The sequence below is a fragment of the Podarcis filfolensis genome, assembly GCF_964270895.1.
Source record: "Podarcis filfolensis genome assembly, chromosome: 7".
NCBI classification, from domain to species: Eukaryota; Metazoa; Chordata; class Lepidosauria; order Squamata; family Lacertidae; genus Podarcis; species Podarcis filfolensis.
The window spans coordinates 24165765-24185937 of NC_139603.1; the positions used below are offsets into that span (position 1 = coordinate 24165765).

Here is a 20173-nt window from a genome sequence, read left to right on the forward strand (position 1 = left end):
TCCTGCAGTTTGGTCAAACTCATGCTGGTAGCTTCAAGAACACTGTCCAACCATCCCGTCCTCTGTCGTCCCCTTCTCCTTGTGCCCTCAATCTTTCCCAACACCAGAGTCTTCTCTTCTCATGAGGTGGCCAAAGTATTGGAGCCTCAGCTTCAGGATCTGTCCTTCCAAGTGATGAAGGGTGGTATATAAGTCAAAAAAACAAACAAAAAAACAAGGCAGTTGAATCTAGGACTTTCTTTTCTCCCTTGACTTCAAATGATTTTCATTTGATTTTACAAGTGTAGAATTATAACAATACAAAATACCTATCCATTTTAGAGATTTTTCTGAATCTCCAGACTTCCCACCACCCCCACCATGGGTCCTATTGTAAACCTTTCCAACTTCATATTATTTCATAGTCCATATTTTATATCTCTCCATATTGTCCATGATATTTGCTACATTACAAGTGTTATTAAAATCCCGCTAATGTTTTCATCTGCTTACAGTGGTCTCCTAAATAAATTATAATTCCCCCCCCCATTCTGAACCTAGGATTTTCAAAGCAGGTGATCTACCAATGAGTTTCAGCCCTTCTCTGGTGCATTTTCTGGCAGTTTTGAGACTGTAATTACACTCTTGATGTTCTTGTTGCCTTCATGGATTTGGTGCTTCTATTCCTTTTGGAAAGTCACAATTAACTAGCATGGTGTGATGAAGAAAGGGGCTAAACAAACTGATTGAATTGAATATAAACTGTGAAATGACCTGGATATTGGCGACCAGCAAATTGATTTCTTTACTAAACTTTGTTTTCCTGATGGGAACTGGAATGTGGCATGGCCTCTGTCTGATTTTGTGTCCATTCCACTAAGCTTACAACTGTCAGTTGAAAGCAACAGGCTTTAGACGTCTCACCTGAGAACATGAGCAGGAAGCCATTAAAAAGTCAAGCATGGTTTCCAGCAAATAGAATATGTTCATGACTTAAATGACCTTTGGCTTGGAGCCAGTGCCTTCCGTACAGAGAGCACATTTGTAAGAATTCCTGGAAAGAACTCATAAAAGACAAAGATATCATATGAAATGATATTGAATTAAATATTTCTCATTCTTCCAGGAATATTCAGAGGCTCCCACCCCTGTTCACCATGATGCAAATATTGGTGAAAATTTGTTAAAGGGCTTGCACCACAAACCCTTTGGTTATGGACTACCATAAGCTAGAAGAGGCCAGACCTGAAACCCAAGAACTCTCTCAGATTCTCTTTTACTTTCTTCTTCAAATGCTCAAACTCCTCACCCTCCAGATCTGGTCTTGCTTGGGGCTTCCCAGTGAAATAACTAAATGGCATGAGCACTGGTGGAGGAAGAAGGGGGCAGGGGGAGCGCACGCCCCCAGCAGTGCAATCCCGGTGGGGTGGGGTGCCATCACGGCTGCCCCCCTGCCCATGCTGGGTGCCACACCCCCACCGATGGCGCATCATGCCCCCCAGGACGCGCGCCATGCCCCTGCGGGTGGCTCACCACACCCCCAGGAAGCACGCGTCACCCCTGCAGCCACAGCCCTGCCTGCTCTCCGCCCCCCGGTGCCAGAGCATGAAGCTCCACCACTGGGCATGAGGATCAGTACAAAAGAAATCTTCCCTCAGCTCATAATGTATGAGGTGTACAGTGGTACCTCGGGTTAAGAACTTAATTCGTTCCGGAGGTCCATTCTGAAACTGTTCTTAACCCGAGGTACCACTATAGCTAATGGGGCCTCCCGCTGCTGCCACGCCTCCGCCGCACCATTTCTGTTCTCATCCTGAAGCAAAGTTCTTAATCCGAGATACTATTTCTGGGTTAGTGGAGTCTGTAACCTTAAGCGTCTGTAACCCGAGGTACCACTGTATCTGTGTCTTACCCATAGCAATTAAATAGAACCTCCACATTCAGAGAAAGTTTGCAGCTGAGACTGGATGTCTTCTACAAACAACAGGACAGGGCTGTTTCCTTTGCATCCTACAACAGAGCCTCCCAGAGGCAGTAAGATGGCAATTTAATAGACAAGGGATGCGACACCTGTGGCCTGCCAGATGTTGTCAGGCTGCAACTCCAGCATGGCCAAAGGCCAGGGGTGATAGGAACTGTAGTTCGCCAACATCTGGAAGGCCATAGTGCCTCCATCCTTGATAAAGAGCTTTGGTCTGATCCAACAGAGCAGTTCTTAATGTTACATCAAAGCGGTCGCACACAAATTGTCTGGCACTTCCAGCTCCCCCACTCTGCAGAAATGCTTCTGATGTGACATCAAGGCTGAGAAAGAGCCCATGTGATTTGATAAACATATGGAAGGGGAACAAAACAAAGCAGCCATTCATCGGTGAGGCTGGGTCTTTAGATGTGAGACTGTGTGGGGATGAGAAACATTTTTCATATCTGTTTTTTATTTTATTTTTTATTTCTGATTTTCAGTTAAATACATTTCAATAGCTTTACAGTCATTTTAACATTTCAAAACTCAACCTCCTTCCTCCTCTTTCTGCAGTTCCTTAAATTTATTTTTATCATTTCCTGCATATTCTAAATTAACTTATTCCTTTATTCAGCTGCTTTCATTATATACTCTTATGAAACTGCAGGTTATTACAATAATCCTGCCAATGCCCTTATCTGTTTACAATTTGTTTGCAAATATTCAATAAACCATTTCCATTCTTTTATAAAAAGTTTGTTATCTTGATTTCCTATTTTTCCAGTAAGTTTCGCCATTTCTGCCTAGTCCATAAGTTTTTGTATCCATTCTTCTTTCGTCGAGACTTCCTCTTCTTTCCAGCACTTTTCATATCTGATCTGCTTTGGAAATTATCTCTGGTGGGACAGAGGAGGGGGAGATAAGAAAATGATTCATATCATATCAACTTTCCAACATCTTTTGTTTTTGTTTTTTTAGTTCAAAGAGCTCCAGAGTTGTGATAAGCCATTGTTGTTGGGGAATCCTGGCAGGCTCTGGAAGTTAGCATGGAGAAAACAAGTGAGAGGAAACACAGACTCTTCTCTCCTGAAAACATGTTCCTAGTATAAGCGTCAATAAGCCTAACTTGTTGAAGCACAAAAGAAGTCTGCATGTTACATTGAAGCATATAAAGCAGGGGTAGGCAAACTAAGGGCCGTGGGCCAGATGCGGCCCAATTGGCTTCTCAATCCAGCCCACGGACGGTCCTGGAATCAGCGTGTTTTTACATGAGTAGAATGTGTCCTTTAATTTAAAATGCATCTCTGGGTTATTTGTGGAGCCTGCCTGGTGTTTTTACATGAGTAGAATGTGTCTTTTTATTTAAAATGCATCCCTGGGTTATTTGTGGGGCATAGGAATTTGTTCATATATTTTTTCAAAATACAGTCCGGCCCACCACATGGTTTGAGGGACAGTGGGCCGGCCCACAGCTGAAAAAGGTGGCTGACCCCTGATATAGAGGCTACAAAGCAGCCATCTGAACCATTGTTGTTTTTTGTTTGGAGTGGACAACCTTTTACTAATGAAATGGTGTTTTCCTGGTCATAAAAATTGTTTCATACAAGCTGAATCTCTTGCTTTTAGTTCGTGAAAGCAGAGCTCATCAGAAGTCATGGGGATAAGGAAAGTAAGCAGAAGTCATTAGACTCACCTCTCCGGGTGAATTGATGACACACCTGTAAGACATACACGCACAGTGATTCCTACCACACTGCGCCAGGGAGCAAAAAATACCAGACCAGACAGAGCATACGAATGTTCAGAGCTTAGTAGGTCAAGTGATATGATCACCAGAGGCATACAGTGGCAATAATTCCTCCAACTTTTCCACCTGAGTCCCTGGGCCATTCCCCTCTAGTAAAAGATGGAGTTGTTTGGTCCATCATGCACCACTTTAGGTAACCTGCTGTCCTCAAGCATGTTGAAGATGTTCATCTGACAGCGACAATTAGTCTCATTGGCTCAGTCCCATGCAACGCTCTGCCAATCAAGGTTCCACAGTGATTTAACCATTAAATATCTGTTGAAAACTTTTCTATGCTACCAAGCTTATGCAGGAAATTAAGATAATAATCTTTCTGCAATTGCCAGCAGATTAAAATTGATTTTAAATGTGGATATGGTTTTTATTTTATATGTGTATGGTTGTAACCCACTTTGATTATTTTAAATGAATAGTGGTATACAGTGTTTTTTTATATATAATAAATATGATGAATAAACAAAGGTAAAAATGAGCACCACCAGAGAGGCCAAAACCATGTAGAGTTATATCTTTCTGGGATAGCTTAGTTGGTAGATTTCAGGGTTGTGCGTTCAAGCTCTATGTTGGATGAAAGATTCCAGAATTGCAGGGTTGGACTAGATTATCCTTGCGGTCCCTTCCAACTCTACAATTCTACAAATGTTTCTAAGATTAACAATCAAAATCCTGGACAGGCTGAAATATCTGAGCCTGTCACTTGAAAGGCTGGAGAAAGATGTGAGGGTTGTTTTTTTTTGGGGGGGGGAGCATGTCGGAACTCCGTTCGACTGAGCTGATAAGGTTCTTCTTCGGAATCGCCTCCTGACGTGTTTAACAACCTCAAGCCTCCAAGACACGTCCTCCCAGCAGAATTCCCAGCACAGGGAAGGATGAGACAGTATGAGCTACGTTGTAAAGAGTTTTATTTCTAAACTATGCTGAACAGAAAAGACATCCTCTCTCTATGGAAGCAGAGAGCAACTGAACAAAGGAACAAAGGAACAAAGGAAACAGGAAACCACTAACGTCACATCCCGTCTCCCCTCCCGTGAGACTTCCAAGAGTCTGGACTGTCTCTGGAATGTAAACAGAGTCCTGTGACTCCACGCAGCTGCACAGTGAGAAACAGAAACTAACAGAGCATTCCACAAAATGGGAGACAGCACTGGAAAATGTCCACTCTTGTGGTGCCAGCCATTGCTCCTCCCTCAGAGAAAACACATGATGAAGAGTTTAGATCAGAATGGTGAAACTTCTCTCTTTTTTTAAAAAAAATATATTTTTTATTAAATTTTATACAACATCTCCAACACAACATAACAAACCTTTGGCTATCACAGCCTAGGGCTTCCTTCAGCCACTTCTAATGGTTTTCTAAATTCCTTTCTAGTTATGCATTTTATTACTATTCTCATTGTTGTGAGTCCAATCTTATATCAACTAATCTTAGTCCTTTTCACAATAATTTGAATAGGCCACCTTACAAAACTTCTTGCAACCCTACAACTGATGTTAATTAATTACATTTGTCTTTCAAATACAACATAAATTTCTTCCAGTCCTTTAGGAAAGTCTGGTCCTGCTGGTTTCAAATTTTCCCTGTAAGTCCTGCCAGCTCAGCATAGTCCATCAGTTTTATTTGCCACTCTTCTTTTGTTATTATTCCCTCTTGCTTCCATCTTTGGGCTAGTAATATTCTTGCTGCATATAAAAACAGTTTTGTATCATTCTTATGTATTTCTAAACCTACCATACCAAGTAAAAGAGCTTCTGGTTTCAATGGTGAAACTTCTCTGGTGGGTTCCAAATAACCCCCCGTGAGGTTGTTTGTGTATTTCCTTCTCTTCATTTTCTCTGTACATAAAAAAACCATCAGCAACCTTGGTGGATTTAAAAACAAACAAAAACTACAGCAGTATTTTTATCTCTGTGTCATTTGACTCCTCTCAAAGCAGATCTAGTCAAAGACGCCAAGCATATGGTGCAGAAGTAATAGAGGTTGTTGGCTGTCTTGCAGAAATTACCAAAGGAGCTCCAAGGGCTCGGCTAAATCTAGATGATTACAGTGACTTCTGAGCTTCTGCATTTCTGAAACACCTGCAGTTCTTGGCTCTGTGCCTACATGGCAAGGATTTGGCCACTGCTAGCCCTGGCACCGTTGTCTTAACAGCTAGTGGGAAATTTGAAGAGAGTGTTCCCTGTCGATGAGGGCTTTGAAGTCGTTGTCCTGCTTTGCAAATACTCCCCACCCACCCTCCTACTTTGCACATCACTGCGCCAGAAAAGGAGAGAATAACTTTGAACAAGCATTCACAAAGCAAAGTTTCTAGTTATGACTGTTCTAAATGCTTAGTATGGGAAGAAGGAAGAAGAGTGGGTGCTCTGAGGTTCATTTTGACTTCAATTGAGGTGCAAGACCTCTTCCTATAGAGACCTGTAGTTGTGATCATTAGTCCAGTAGGCCCTAACTGAAATGTCAATGGGTGGATTAATCTGGGGCGGGTGAGAAAGAGGAATATTGTGGCCCCTTCTGTTGTATATATGCAGAAGATGGTCCGTGTGCTCTGAAGGAGATTGTTGACCTTCTCTCCAAGATGGCTAGACCTAAGAAGCAGGCATTGGCCATGGCTGATCAGATAGGGACTGTGTACACACAATACATTTAAAGCATATGCACCTCAAAGTATCCTGGGGTGCCATTTATATACAGTGGTACCTTGGGTTACATAAGCTTCAGGTTACATACACTTCAGGTTACAGACTCCGCTAACCCAGAAATATTACCTCGGGTTAAGAACTTTGCTTCAGGATGAGAACAGAAATCGTGCTCTGGCGGGGCAGCGGCAGCAGGAGGCCCCATTAGCTAAAGTGGTGCTTCAGGTTAAGAACAGTTTCAGGTTAAGAACGGACCTCCAGAACGAATTAAGTACTTAACCTGAGGTACCACTGTATTGCTGGATGGAAACCTAAGTCAGTTGTATCTGAGTTGTTTAAGATTAGGGTGCAGATTTATTGCCTAAGCGAGGTTTCTCATTTCCTTTCACTGACCTCCTCCAGTCTGGCATGACAAGATCTTGTCACTCTGTTTATAAGAAGCAGCTTTCACAGTTCCTACAGTGATGGAAAAGGACATGAGTTGCATGGTGGGGGTTTTTTCTTAAGGCTTAAGATATTATAAAAGCAGTATCCAGAGGAGCTGGCTTCATGTGATGATACCAGTTTGTCAATTAGTTTCCCAGTCAGACATTAGAAGCTCTGAGTTCATTATAAGGTGCTCGAAGGGCAAACCTTTCATGATTTAGCATAGAATAACTTTTAATATCAACTGAAGCCTGAGGACCAAAACGAGAGCTAATTTTTTAACCACAGGGTCTCACCAGACAGAGTGAGTCAGCTTAGAAAAGAAGCACTTTGTTCTCCTCTCCTAGAAGTTTTTCTAATTCTCAAGATAAACTTTGTCCCTTTTTTTTCTACTGAGCTACACTCCCCAAAGCAAAAGAAAGACTGGGGTCACTTTGACTCCCTTGTTTCAGGTAACTAGAGCTAGAAAACAACTGGCTTTTTAGTGGTGAATTTGTGGTTCTGCTTAGGACTGAACTGAGGTTAAACAGGCTGAAAAAAGAAATCTAGGGGATTCTATCGCAGGTTTGGAAGACTCTAGTGGTGTAGCAGAACCAGTGACATAACGTAGGTTGCCAGTACCCAGGGCCACGCAGAGGGAGAGAAACAGACGGAGTATGCATGCACGTTCAACTGCATAGCAGCATCCGCATCACCCAGGAGATCACAGCTGCAGGGATAAGGGGGGAAAGAGTCATTTCATTGTCTGGAGAGGGCATTTCCTCCTTCGCATGGACAACGTGTTTTCAGTGGAGCCCAGTGACGGAAGTGCAGCCATATCGAGGCAGTACTGGGTGTTGAAATTTTGCACTCCTAACAATTTTGCCCTGGGGAAACCACCCCTGTGCTCCACCCCCCGCTATGCCACTGTGCATAACTCACCAAACACGCTCAGAGGACTCCTGTGCTAACATGACATAATGATGTCCTTGTGTTGTATATTCTCGCACTACCATAAGGCAAAGTGAGGCAGGCACCTCATGCCACAAATGCTTTGGAGAGTGGGGGTTGTCAGCATCCAGGTGTCCACAATTTTTTATTTTTCTTACTTGTTCTGACTTGCCCAGCTGCCTTCTCCCTCTGCATCACAGACAGTACTTTTGGGGAAGCTCCCTGATCAAGTGAGGAGGCAGAAAGGAAACTAAACCAGCTTAAGCACTCCAGCAGCTCTCATGTGTGCACATGCATTGCTTTGCTCCCATGACTCCTTCTACACTGACCGGTAAGCACGAGAGCCATGAGGGAGTAGGAGGAGAGCAACAACAAGATATTGGAGGAAAGGGCTTTGTCTGCTGCACATGACTTGCCCAGCAGTCCCTAAGCTACCCTGCTGTACTCTGATACATCCCATTGCCATTAGGAAGCCATGAGTTCTGGTCCTTCTCTGGTCCTTCTCTGGTCTTTCTCTGGTTGTTCTTCCAGACCAGATTCCAGTGGGCATAATACCACAGCACCCATAAACCCCATTTGAAAGTCTATGGAAAGTACCTGCTTGGGGGAGGGTCCCTAATACTAGCCTAGTGTTTAAGATTAGGAGTGATGTTCACAGGGATAGCTGGTGCCCATTGGAACTTGTAGGGTGGGAGAATAATGACAGGCAGAGACAACAAAGTCTAGTTTTGTTCCCATCCTTTCTCTCTGCTCAGTTCTACAAGGAACACACTGACACTAAAAAGGAGGAAGGTGACAGGCTGTGCCACCCCCTGGATTTGTGATAAGTAAGAAGGTAAGGAGGTGGGGAGGAGGGAGGAGACAGACAAGAGATTGGTGGGGCAGCGGCCCATTTGCCCTACTGAAAGTTGTTTGCTTCCCCACCTGCACCAAGAAAAACCTCCCATCAATCAATCAATCAATCAATCAATCAATCAATTTTTTTTATATCCCGCCCTCCCCAGCGAAAGCCGGGCTTGTGTTATGTTCAGTTGTATCTGCCTTGTGTTATGTTCAGTTACCACTATGCTCAGAAGTGCGTCCTTCTGACCTGCAAAAATGGTTTCCCCCAGATACTTTTAGGGAAAATATTGTTGCTTCCCCCTCTAGTATATTCCCTCCTCTTCTCCAACTTTAATATGTTACACTATATATATCTCCCATTCTTGGGCAAAACATTATGTGTTCTTTTTATACATAATCATATTCTATTATATGGTGCAACAGATCATATGCAAATTTCACGGTGGCGTTTTATGCGATGGGCCCTGACCTATCTTTTAAATTATCTATATTCATATTGCTAAGGTCTTAAAGAGGAGACCTTTCAGTTGGTTGGAAGCTGGCCCTAAATGTATTACTGTGCCAGCGAAAAATAGTCATCAGCCTATACAAATAGACACCTCAGGGTGGGGGAGGCAGACCATTTGCTAGGATATATTGCTTAAAAATATATGGCAGCATGATTTAAGGGAGCAATCTTCTGCACAAGAAGATGGTATAAAGCAAGTCAAATTAAATTAATCTAATGAAAAGTTACACCAACTCCAAACCCTGCTCAACAGCTGTGCTGAACATGCTTAGGATCCAGCCTAAGGCCCTCTTCTGTGTTCTTCCCCCCAGCTTCATGCCCCTTTTTTGGAACTTATGCTGGCCTCCGTTCAGTCAGTTGCAACTCAGGTGGCTGAAATATCTTTGGCTGATCTGGGGTTGGAGACTTAAGTCCCATGGACTGCAAGAAGATCAAACCTATCCATTCTTAAGAAAATCAGCCCTGAGTGCTCACTGGAAGGACAGATCATGAAGCTGAGACTCCAATACTTTGGCCACCTCATGAGAAGAGAAGACTCCCTGGAAAAGACCCTGATGTTGGGAAATATTGAGAGCACAAGGAGAAGGGGACAACAGAGGACGAGATGGTTGGACAGTGTTCTCGAAGCTACCAGCATGAGTTTGACCAAACTGCAGGAGGCAGTGGAAGACAGGAGTGCCTGGCGTGCTCTGGTCCATGGGGTCACGAAGAGTCGGACACGACTAAACGACTAAACAGCAACAACAACAAAGAGCCAAGAATCAGTTGGCTAAGCCTGAGATCCACTGCATCCTAAGCTGTAGTTCCTGGCAGATCTTACCATAGGATTGCCCCCTTTATATTTCTCTATAAATAATGATTCCTCACTACCAATCAAACTCACTGAGATAACATGTTGTGGCAGAGGGTCCGGTGGTATGGGGAAGCTCAGGAAATTTTGAGAAAGATCGTGAATGTTATCTCCCCCCCCCCCCTCTAATTTATTTGGTTTTACATATTAAAATTCACAATCATTCCACAACCCATTTCAACAGTACAAGATTCCCACGATTCTCTGGACTTCCCATCTCCCTCTCCATGGGTCCCATTGTTAAACCCTTTTGGCCGCTTCCTTAATAGTAGTCCAAATCTTCATTGTATCCATAGTTCTCGTTACATTATAAGTGTTATTGCAATCCCGCTAATGATTTCAACTCTTTCAGCGTTCTCCAAGGTAAATTATAAATTTCCCCCATTCCTTATTAAAGTTTTGGAATGTGAGCGGTTTATAAAAGGCAGAGGGTGAATCATTTAGAGGACTGCCTTAAGATTTATTTATTTTTCCTGGAAGATACAGAAACACAAACTGTGCACAAGAGGTTTTTATTCTTCTTCTTTTAACCCTGAGGACTTTGAAGAAGAGAAAAAACAAAGCTGCCAGGATCTGAGGCCCACAATTACCTTTGTGTCTTTTTTATCCTGAAACAAAAGACAGGCATTCTAGATTACAACTCCAGGAAAAAGAAACCGGGAAATAATAATAATGTTTATTACTAACATGTTACAAGCCAGCCCTGCAGTTAAAGTATGTTAAAGAAATACCTCATCAAAGACCAGACTTTCCTGGGGTAATAATTCGGAACTGTTATGAAGGAGAAGTTTCAAAGCTCAGAAGTGGCAGTATGTGTATGCCAAGCAGATGAACAAGCAACGCAGATCAAGTCCCTGGAGAAAAGAGCACAGCAGATTACAGTGGGCGCCACAGTGGAAGAAAGCAGACAATAGCTAGCTAAGGGGAAAGCAAAACAGAAGAAGCAGTAGACAGTGCCAGAAATGTGGCACATCGCATGAGAAGACAAGATGATATACTTCTGGGTAGCCTCCAACATTTCACAGATAGATAGAATGACACTCCTGCATAGGTGTTGGCACATGAATGCGCCCAGGTAGCCAATCATGAGACTGTGTGGATTGGGGGCATAAGCAATGCACACAGGACCATAGCTCAATGGCACCTAGCTCAATGGTACATGCTTTGCACTGTGTGTGGGGGGGGGGAGAGGTTCAATTCTCAGCATTGGGAAAGGGCCCTGTCTAAAACTCTGGAGAACCACTGCCATCAGGGTAGACAACACCAAACTATTTATATATATATATAAATTTTTATTAGTTTTTTAACATACCATTTTAAACAGTAATTAAACATATTTTAACATCTTATTCAATTGTTTTGACTTCCATCAGTCCTGTCTGAAAATTTTCCAATCTAATCTCTGAGTATACATTACTTATTGTCCCTGTTACATTTAAAACTCATAACCAATATCTCTGTTCTTTATCTACTTTGTAGCACTTCATATATTCCTCCTTACAAAACTTCTTGTAGTCCTACTAGCGTAATTTGTTGGTTACAATTGCACTTCAAATAGTTCATATACTTCTTCTAATCCAATCTTCTGTAAATCTCTGGTCCCACAGGTTTCGAATCCTTCCCGTCATTTTGTCCAATTCTGCATAGTCCATTATTTTCGTCTGCCATTCTTCTTTCGTTGGAATTTCTTCTGAATTTCAGACAACACCAAACTAAACGGATAAAGGGTCTGACTCAGTACAGGGCAACTAGCTGTGAAAAGTATGGAATCCTGAATAGCCTCTACCAGTCAGCGTTAATAATAATAATAATAACAATAATAATTTATTACTTATACCCCACCATCTGGCCGGGCCTCCCTAGCCACTCTGGGCAGCTCCCAATAGCATATTAAAAACATGATAAAACATCAAACATTAAAAACTTCCCTAAACAAAGCTGCCTTCAGATGTCTTCTAAAAGTCAGATAGTTGTTTATTTCCTTGACATTTGATGGTAAGGCGTTCCACAGGGCGGGTGCCACTACTGAGAAGGGCCTCTGCCTGGTTCCCTGTAACCTCACTTCTAGCAGTGAGGGAACCGCCAGAAGGCCCTCAGAACTGGACCTCAATGTCTGGGCAGAACGATGGGGGTGAAGATGTTCCTTCAGGTATACTGGGCCGAGGCAACTTAGGGCTTTAAAGGCAGCAACAACACTTTGAATTGTGCTTGGAAACATACTGGAGCCAATGGAGGTCTTTCAGGACTGGTGTTATATGGTCTTGACAGCCACTCCCAGTCACCAGTCTGGCTGCCGCATTCTGGATTAGTTGTAGTTTCCAGGTCACCTTCAAAGATAGCCCCACATAGAGCGCATTGCAGTAGTCCAAGTAGGAGATAACTAGAGCATGCACCACTCCAGGGAGACAGTCCCTGGGCAGGTAGGGTCACAGTCTGCATATCAGATGGAGCTGGTAAACAGCCATCCTGGACACGGAATTAACCTGTGACTCCATGGACAGCTGTGAGTCCAAAATGACTCCCAGGCTGTGCTCCTGATCCTCCAGGGGCACAGTTGCCCCATTCAGGACCAGGGAGTCCTCCACACCTGCCCACCCCCTATCCCCCCAAAACAGTACTTTTGTCTTGTCAGGATTCAACCTCAATATTTACATGGGTGTCAGCAAAGAGAAAGCCCAGGAACGTGCTGCTGCTGTAGTCACTGCTGTAGGTGTCAGGGACTGGCTGTACAAAGAGGAATGGTATGAGGCACCAGCCAAGGAACCCCCAAGTGAAAACCCAGAGGAGGAAAGCTCAGGGCCAGGGGACTGGTGGTGAGACACTGAGGGCAGGTCAGAGGAATAAGAAGATTGGGAGGAGGTGAAGAATGCCAAAGGAACAGCAGGGTTTAGTGAGCAGGAAGAGCCTGTGATAGGGAGCAGTTCAGACTCCAAGGCTGAAGCAGACGAGGAGGGGGCAGTCAAGAGACTGCTGAAGAATCCAGGGAGTCTCCCTCTCCTGCGGTGACAAGCTCCCTTCCCCCTTGGTCTCCAAGAATTCACAGAGTAATGAGAAAACCATAACAGAGGCCAGAGGTGTGCTTGGGAGACATCCGGGAGAGGAGGAGCCTTAGAAAGGAGTGGAAGGCAAGGGCCTTCAATTCTGGCAACTGCTCCATAGGGGCAAGAGTCCTACTGAGTAGTGTTGCTGAGACCACTAGGCCAAGTAGTATGTTTGCTAACTTCACTGACAATGGAGATCTGCTTCCTTTATTGCTGACTTGCGCCTGACTCTAGCCCTGACAGAAGGTTCTGCTGTGTGATAGGAAACTGTGTGATAGGAAACGCTTGCAAGATTGAGGTCCCTAATTTCACAGAAACATACACCTGTGTAGCAGAGATTCCCACTATTCTGCACTTAATGGTAGGTGGAGGTGATGTGTGGCAGCACATCATGTGGCAGCAGGTGTGGCAGGCACTGCTCCACTCCTGGTAGGTTTGGGAAATGTCTCCTGTCTGGAACCCTACGAAGCTGCCAAAAATCCAACTCAGCGTAAGGCAGTTTTCTGTGTGCCTAACTTGTCCCACTCTGCTGTAGGATTAGTGCCTGTGGTCCTGAACTTCGTACTCCTGCAAATCAACTCAGTCACATTTGTTGCTGTCCAGGGTCCTGACCTCAGGAGGTTGGCTCAGGCAATCTTGCTTTCCACCACCCCGTCTGGGCTGCCGCTGCCACATCTCAGTGATGGAGATGGCTATGGATCAGGACAGCAGGCGATTTCTGCAAGACAATAATCTATTGCTACAGCATGTGGAATGAAGAAAATAAACTGTCAAAAGCCTGTGAATTATTTATCTAATGGATTGAATAATTGAATTATTAAGGCAAGTACTGGTGTAGTGATTATTTAATGGAGAGATGATTTCAGGGTTGAAGCACTGATGCTCTCACGCTCAGACACAAAGAGGAAATGGGAGAGGTGCAGGCAACCTCACGTGGCATGTGATCTAGTTAACACTGAGCCTCTCATACTGGCTCTGATGATACCACTTGAAAGTTCCTCTACGAATTTTCACAGCTTCCTCTTGTCACAAGTGGGTGGTGGCTGGAACAAGCAAATACTGGTTTTCAGCTTCAGAGGTGCTGCTTAAAGCCACTGGCCTCACCAAGCCCAATGGTCAATTCTTGAGTGGATCAATTGATTCACCTTATTGCCAAACCGCTTAAAAATGTTAAGCTCTCTCCTCCAAATCCAGTCCTGCAGCTGGTGCCAAAAACTTGATGAAGCCATGTCTGCCACTAACTTGAACAACGTTGTAATGCACATATGCCTTATGTACCATATTTTTCGCTCTATAAGACGCACCTGGCCATAAGACGCACCTAGTTTTTAGAGGAGGAATACAAGAAACAAGAAAGCAACACAAAGCCTCCTGAGCAAAGAGGCAGGAGCGCTCCAGCTGCGCTCAAGAGGCTTTGCGTGGCTATCCCTGAAGCCAGAAGAGCAAGAGGGATCGCTGCACACTGATCCCTCTTGCTCTTCTGGCTTCAGCGATAACTGCGCAGCCTGCATTCACTCCATAAAACGCACACACATTTCCCCTTACTTTTTAGGAGGGGGAAAGTGCGTCTTATAGAGCGAAAAATACGGTACCTTGAAATTGTTTGGGGCAAACAATGGTCACTTTTCAGTGCCAGCTAAAAACTTAGGGTAGTATTCAACTAAGTTTTATTCAGAGTTGGCCAGTTAATTATCATGACTAAGCTAGGTCCATTAATTTCAATACGTCTACTCTGAGTAAAGCTTAGTTTAATATCACCCTTACCTCTTTTGCCAAGCCTTTAGAGCTGCAGTGTGTATGTAGTCTCAGACTGAGTGGACAAACTCAGTGTAACTTCGAAATTCAATACTGCAAATTCTAATGAACACTGACCTGAAGCAAACTGGCCTTGCATTGAATATCTATATCTATATTTATATGATTTCACCTTCCCTGAATGTTGTGATGCAATTCTTGGGTCATAAAATGTATGAAAACAAGGTTGTCATGATGAGATGAATGTACATTTTGAGAGAAAATATAAGTGAGTGGGTGTTTAGAGAGAGACCTTTAAAATGTGTACTTAAACTATGTATAATTAAATGCATATTTTTGTGCAGTACTTTTTTAAAGAAAAAAATACAGGCTGCTGTTGAAAAGTGATGAGACTGACTTAAGAGCGAACACATGTAAAAGTGATTAAAACCCAGAAAGACACCAATCCATCCATCCTTTGGTATTAGCTGAGCTTTGTAAGTTTATGTGACTCTTGTCGCAAAAAGACACAGCTCTATGAAGAAGCAGAAAAGCTCAGCGATTTTAAGATACCTGTTGCTTCCCCGAGACAACCAATGTGAAAATGTGTTTATTATTGTCTGACAGACCATTTTAAAGAGACAAGAAAGGGAGGGAGAAGTGTGATATAGAGTAGATTCTCGGGAGAGGAAGAGAATTATCACCCTTCTGGTGGAAGAGCAAATGGCTACTTCGCAAGAAGACAGAGGCTAAAAGGGGGCAGTGGAGGGGGAAAGGATGTGAAACTGATCATTATACTTTCTTACCCAGAGATTAATAGGCAATCAGTGTTACCTTAACCTGTATATGCTTTATTCACTCATAAAAAAATGATGATATTGCTCGCCTGTCTTGCCACAATAGCACATTTCCTGATGTGTGTTTCCCAGTTAATAATTGTCTGTCAGGCAGCTGATCGGAGACAAGGCCAGCGAATGCGAGTCATGATTAATTGCTCGTTGTAGGGCAAGTGATGCTGGAGGGGGGGAGGGGAGCGCAAAGAAAGGCATGCGCTCTCTGGCATGCAGGCCGCGATGCAACCGCTATATGCACAAGGATGCAATTTGAGTGACCAGGGCAGCAATGCCAGGTTTTCATTCCCCCTGCCTACTTTGACCGAGTGGCACTCATAAGCGGCCCTCTAAAGAACTATGTACCCAGCTGTGGTAACCAGCAGGGTTCCTGCCATTTTGCAGATGATAGGTTGGCTGCGTGTAGTTTTCTGGATAAGTCTTGGGGGCTTTGTTATTCCCACCTTCCAAAGTTCAAAGCTCGGAGAACTCTGAGGGCAGTACAGTGGTACCTCGGGTTACATACGCTTCAGGTTACATACGCTTCAGGTTACAGACTCCGCTAACCCAGAAATAGTGCTTCAGGTTAAGAACTGTGCTTCAGGATGAGAACAGAAATCGTGCTCTGGTGGCTCAGCGGCAGCAGGAGGCCCCATTAGCTAAAGTGGTGCTTCAGGTTAAGAACAGTTTCAGGTTAAGTACAGACCTCTGGAACGAATTAAGTACTTATCCCGAGGTACCACTGTACAATATGTTATTTTAATTGCATAGTAGGCAAACATGTTTTTTTAAATATAGTGGTACCTCTGGTTGCGAATGGGATCCGTTCCAGAGGCGAGCCTGCACATGCGCGGGTTGTGATTCACTGCTTCTGTGCATGTGTGTGATGTCATTTTGCGCTTCTGTGCATGTGCGAGCAGCGAAACCCAGAAGTAACTCTTTCTGGTACTTCCAGGTCACCGCGGGATGTAACATGAAAGAACGTAATATGAAGCAAACGTAACATGAGGTATGACTTTAGTAGTAGTAATAATAATCAGGCTTGGAGGGTAGTTTTCATTGGGACCAGAGAGTGCAGGGAGGGGGACTTTACTCCTTCACTCCCGGGGCGCCAACTCAGGCCCAAGATTGTGGGTGCCCAATAGCACCCGTGAAATAATGTGACGTCATGACGTCATGTTATGGCGGCAGCAGTGCAGCGCTGCTTCCAGGGCCTCATGGGTCACATCGGAGGCCTTGTGAGACCTCTGACACAACTTCCAGTTTCTACCGGAAGTCGTGTTTGGAGGCCTGTAGGGCCTCCAACATCACTTCTGAGGCCTTGTGGGGCCTCGGAGGTCACATCCAAGGCCTCTCAAGACCTCCGATGCAACATCCAGTTTCTACCAGAAGTCGCTTCCAAGGCTTTGCAGGGTCTCGGACGTCACCTTGGACCTCCAACATAACTTCTGGTAGAAACTGGAAGTCGCGTCAGAGCCCTGTGGTGTGAGTGCACCCAGGGCCCCCTAGGGTTGGCACCAATTTTCACTCCCCCATCTGCAATCTGAGCATCCCTGCTCCCCAAGCAGTAATTAGACTTTGAGAAGAAAGCTACAATTGCTAATGGAGGTGCTTTAATGCATGGAAAGCATGGATGATTTCATCAGGATTGTGTCTGGGGAGGGAAAGGAGGGAAGTCCGCTCCTCATACACTGAGGAAATTTCTGATATTTCCTTTTTTTGAATCCCCACCAGAAACTAAGACAGTTTTGTAGTATTTTCTTCAAATACCCTCCAGTAATTTGTCTCTGTGTGTGTATCTGCCACCATTTCACACACATATATAATGCCCTTTGATGATGCTGGGTCTGAGGAGCCATGAAAGATACAAAGATGGTGGCCAGGCTGCCAACACATGGCAAAAATAAATAAAATCTTATTTACAAAAGAAGGTGCACTACGGACACTGAAAATGGTGCACCTCACTCCTGAGAAACTTCGGAGAACGTTTCCTCCCACTGGATGAATCCAGTGAAAAATACACCCCACTCCAATTTCTCTGTCCACCAATACAGTGCTGCATTTGCACACAGCTCTAGCATAAAAAGGATGGAAACACATTGACTTCAGTTGTGCCGATTTAAATCACCTGGGGGATTGGCAGCAAATACCTTCCAAGAACCGACTAGTAAAAAGAGCCATTGCTTTAATTCCTCTAATTGTTCTGCCCAGTTAATTTGTACGCAGGGAATGTGTGCAAATATTCCAGAGCTGCGCCAAAACAGCGCGATTGCAGATGTCCCTTGCTTAATCTCCCCTCGGTAAAATACACTTTGCTTTGGATTATCTATGTGACTCGTAGTCCTCTCTTATTTCTGTTTATTAAGGATAATGGGAATATATTCAAGTAAATTAATTTGCAAACATATACAGATGCCACTGGGGGAGTAATTTTTTTCCCTCTCCGCTTGGCAGGCGCAGCATAGCTCTTGTTGATACTGAGGCTATTGGCATATGTTTGTGTCCTGGGATTGCTTGCCAGAAATCTTCCTATGATGTTGTTGAGGATATACATGTGACAGATTTTGAAGTTTGGATGGCAGATGGAACATTTCTGCTGGCCAGTTTGCAGCTTAAGCTAGCTTGAGCATCGACAGACAGGCAGGATGTAAGTGGAACGAATACCCAATAGTATGCAATACATCCTTTTAATATAGGACCGCTGGCAGGGAGCGTGTGCTCCGCCAGGATGGTTTCTCGATATAGCTCTTTATATATGTGGGAAGAGTCTATCCATGAAATGTTTATATCGCAGCCACTAGGGACATAACTGTCCCTATTTCACCATTCTGGCTCTCCAATTGTTTCTCTTTCAGGTCTCTTTCTTTCCCCATCCCAGATATATTGGGAAGCAAACACCATTCTCAGCCAAGGTAGGCTTTGTGGGCTAGGCTTGGTATAAACAGTTTCCAGATGCTATGCTACCTTGGCCAAAGAAGTCTACGATCCACCAGCTCCTTTTGCTAGACTTGTTGTTGTTGTTTAGTCATTTAGTCGTGTCCGACTCTTTGTGACCCCATGGACCAGAGCACGCCAGGCACTCCTGTCTTCCACTGCCTCCCGCAGTTTGGTCAAACTCATGCTGGTAGCTTCGAGAACACTGTCCAACCATCTCGTCCTCTGTCGTCCCCTTCTCCTTGTGCCCTCCATCTTTCCCAACATCAGGGTCTTTTCCAGGGAGTCTTCTCTTCTCATGAGGTGACCAAAGTATTGGAGCCTCAGCTTCAGGATCTGTCCTTCCAGTGAGCACTCAGGGCTGATTTCCTTCAGAATGGATCGGTTTGATCTTCTTGCAGTCCATGGGACTCTCAAGAGTCTCCTCCAGCACCATAATTCAAAAGCATCAATTCTTTGGCGAACAGCCTTCTTTATGGTCCAGCTCTCACTTCCATACATCACTACTGGGAAAACCATAGCTTTAACTTTACAGACCTTTGTTGGCAAGGTGATGTTTGCTAGACTACTTTTATTTAAACCAGTTTGCTTTAGAGCTCTTCTTGTTCCCTGGCACTCCAGCAGACCCTGCTGCCTCCTTACCACCCTCCCAAAAATAAAGCATAGAATCATAGCATTGCAGAGTTGGAAAGAGACCCTGAGGATCATCTCGTCCAACCGCCCACAATGGATAAATATGCAGTTGTTCTATATGGGGACCAAACCTGGAACCTTGGCATTATCAGCACCACGCTCTAACCAATTGAGCTATCCAGGCAAGAACACAATATGTTTGGTGTATATATCAGGGTGGGGTATTTGTGTGGCCACCTGGACGTTGTGAGGCTGCATCTCCCATCAGCGCCAATGAACATGGTCAAGGGTCAGGATGATGGGAGTTGTGGTCCAGTTAAAATATGGAGGTTCTCCATCCCTAGTCTCCTCCAAGTGGCAGTGGCTCTCCTGCGTGTCAGCCAAAAGTGTCTCCCAGATCTACCTGTAGAGGGCAAGGATTGAACCTGGGACCTTTCCAAAACAAGGCACAGTCCCAGTCCAATCAATGCCTACTAGCCCCATTCCTCCAACATGACCTACGACCCAACCTTAAAGTCTGCCCATGAAGTGTCTACATCTGAATAAGGGAGCCTACACTTGTACTCCTAGACACACACATGTTTTGATGCAATTTGGGACCTCAATCATGCAAGGTCCATAAATAGCAACACCCTAGTGGTCCCAAGCCCTAAGGAAGTTAGATTAGCTTCAACCAGAGCCAGGGCCTTTTCAACACTGGCTCCGGCCTGGTGGAACGCTCTGCCTCATGAGACCAGGGCCCTGCGGGATCTGATTTCTTTCCGCAGGGCCTGTAAGGCAGAGTTGTTCTGCCTGGCCTTTGGCTTGGAGCTAATTTGATTCCCTCCCCCTCTTTCTTTTTTCTTTTTCCCTTTTCCTCCTGTGATGAGGCTGCATTTTAATATTTTAATGTTTCATTATTTTAATGTTGTATTTTAATCTTGTTTTTATGTTGTATTCATTCAACTTGTTTTTATTATTGCTTGTTAGCCGCCCTGAGCCCGGCCTTTGCTGGGGAGGGTGGGGTATAAATAAAAATTATTATTATTATTATTAAGGTTTCCTACCACATGGAGCCTACA

The 20173-nt window shown here is 44.3% G+C and overlaps 1 long non-coding RNA gene across 1 annotated transcript; it reads left to right on the plus strand.

The window, feature by feature from the left end:
* Positions 1-1928: 1928 nt before the first annotated feature.
* Positions 1929-13802, plus strand: LOC310767208. The gene is made up of 3 exons (XR_014550735.1): positions 1929-2013; positions 8495-8574; positions 13517-13802. It is a non-coding gene; the product is annotated as an uncharacterized lncRNA (long non-coding RNA).
* Positions 13803-20173: the final 6371 nt, after the last annotated feature.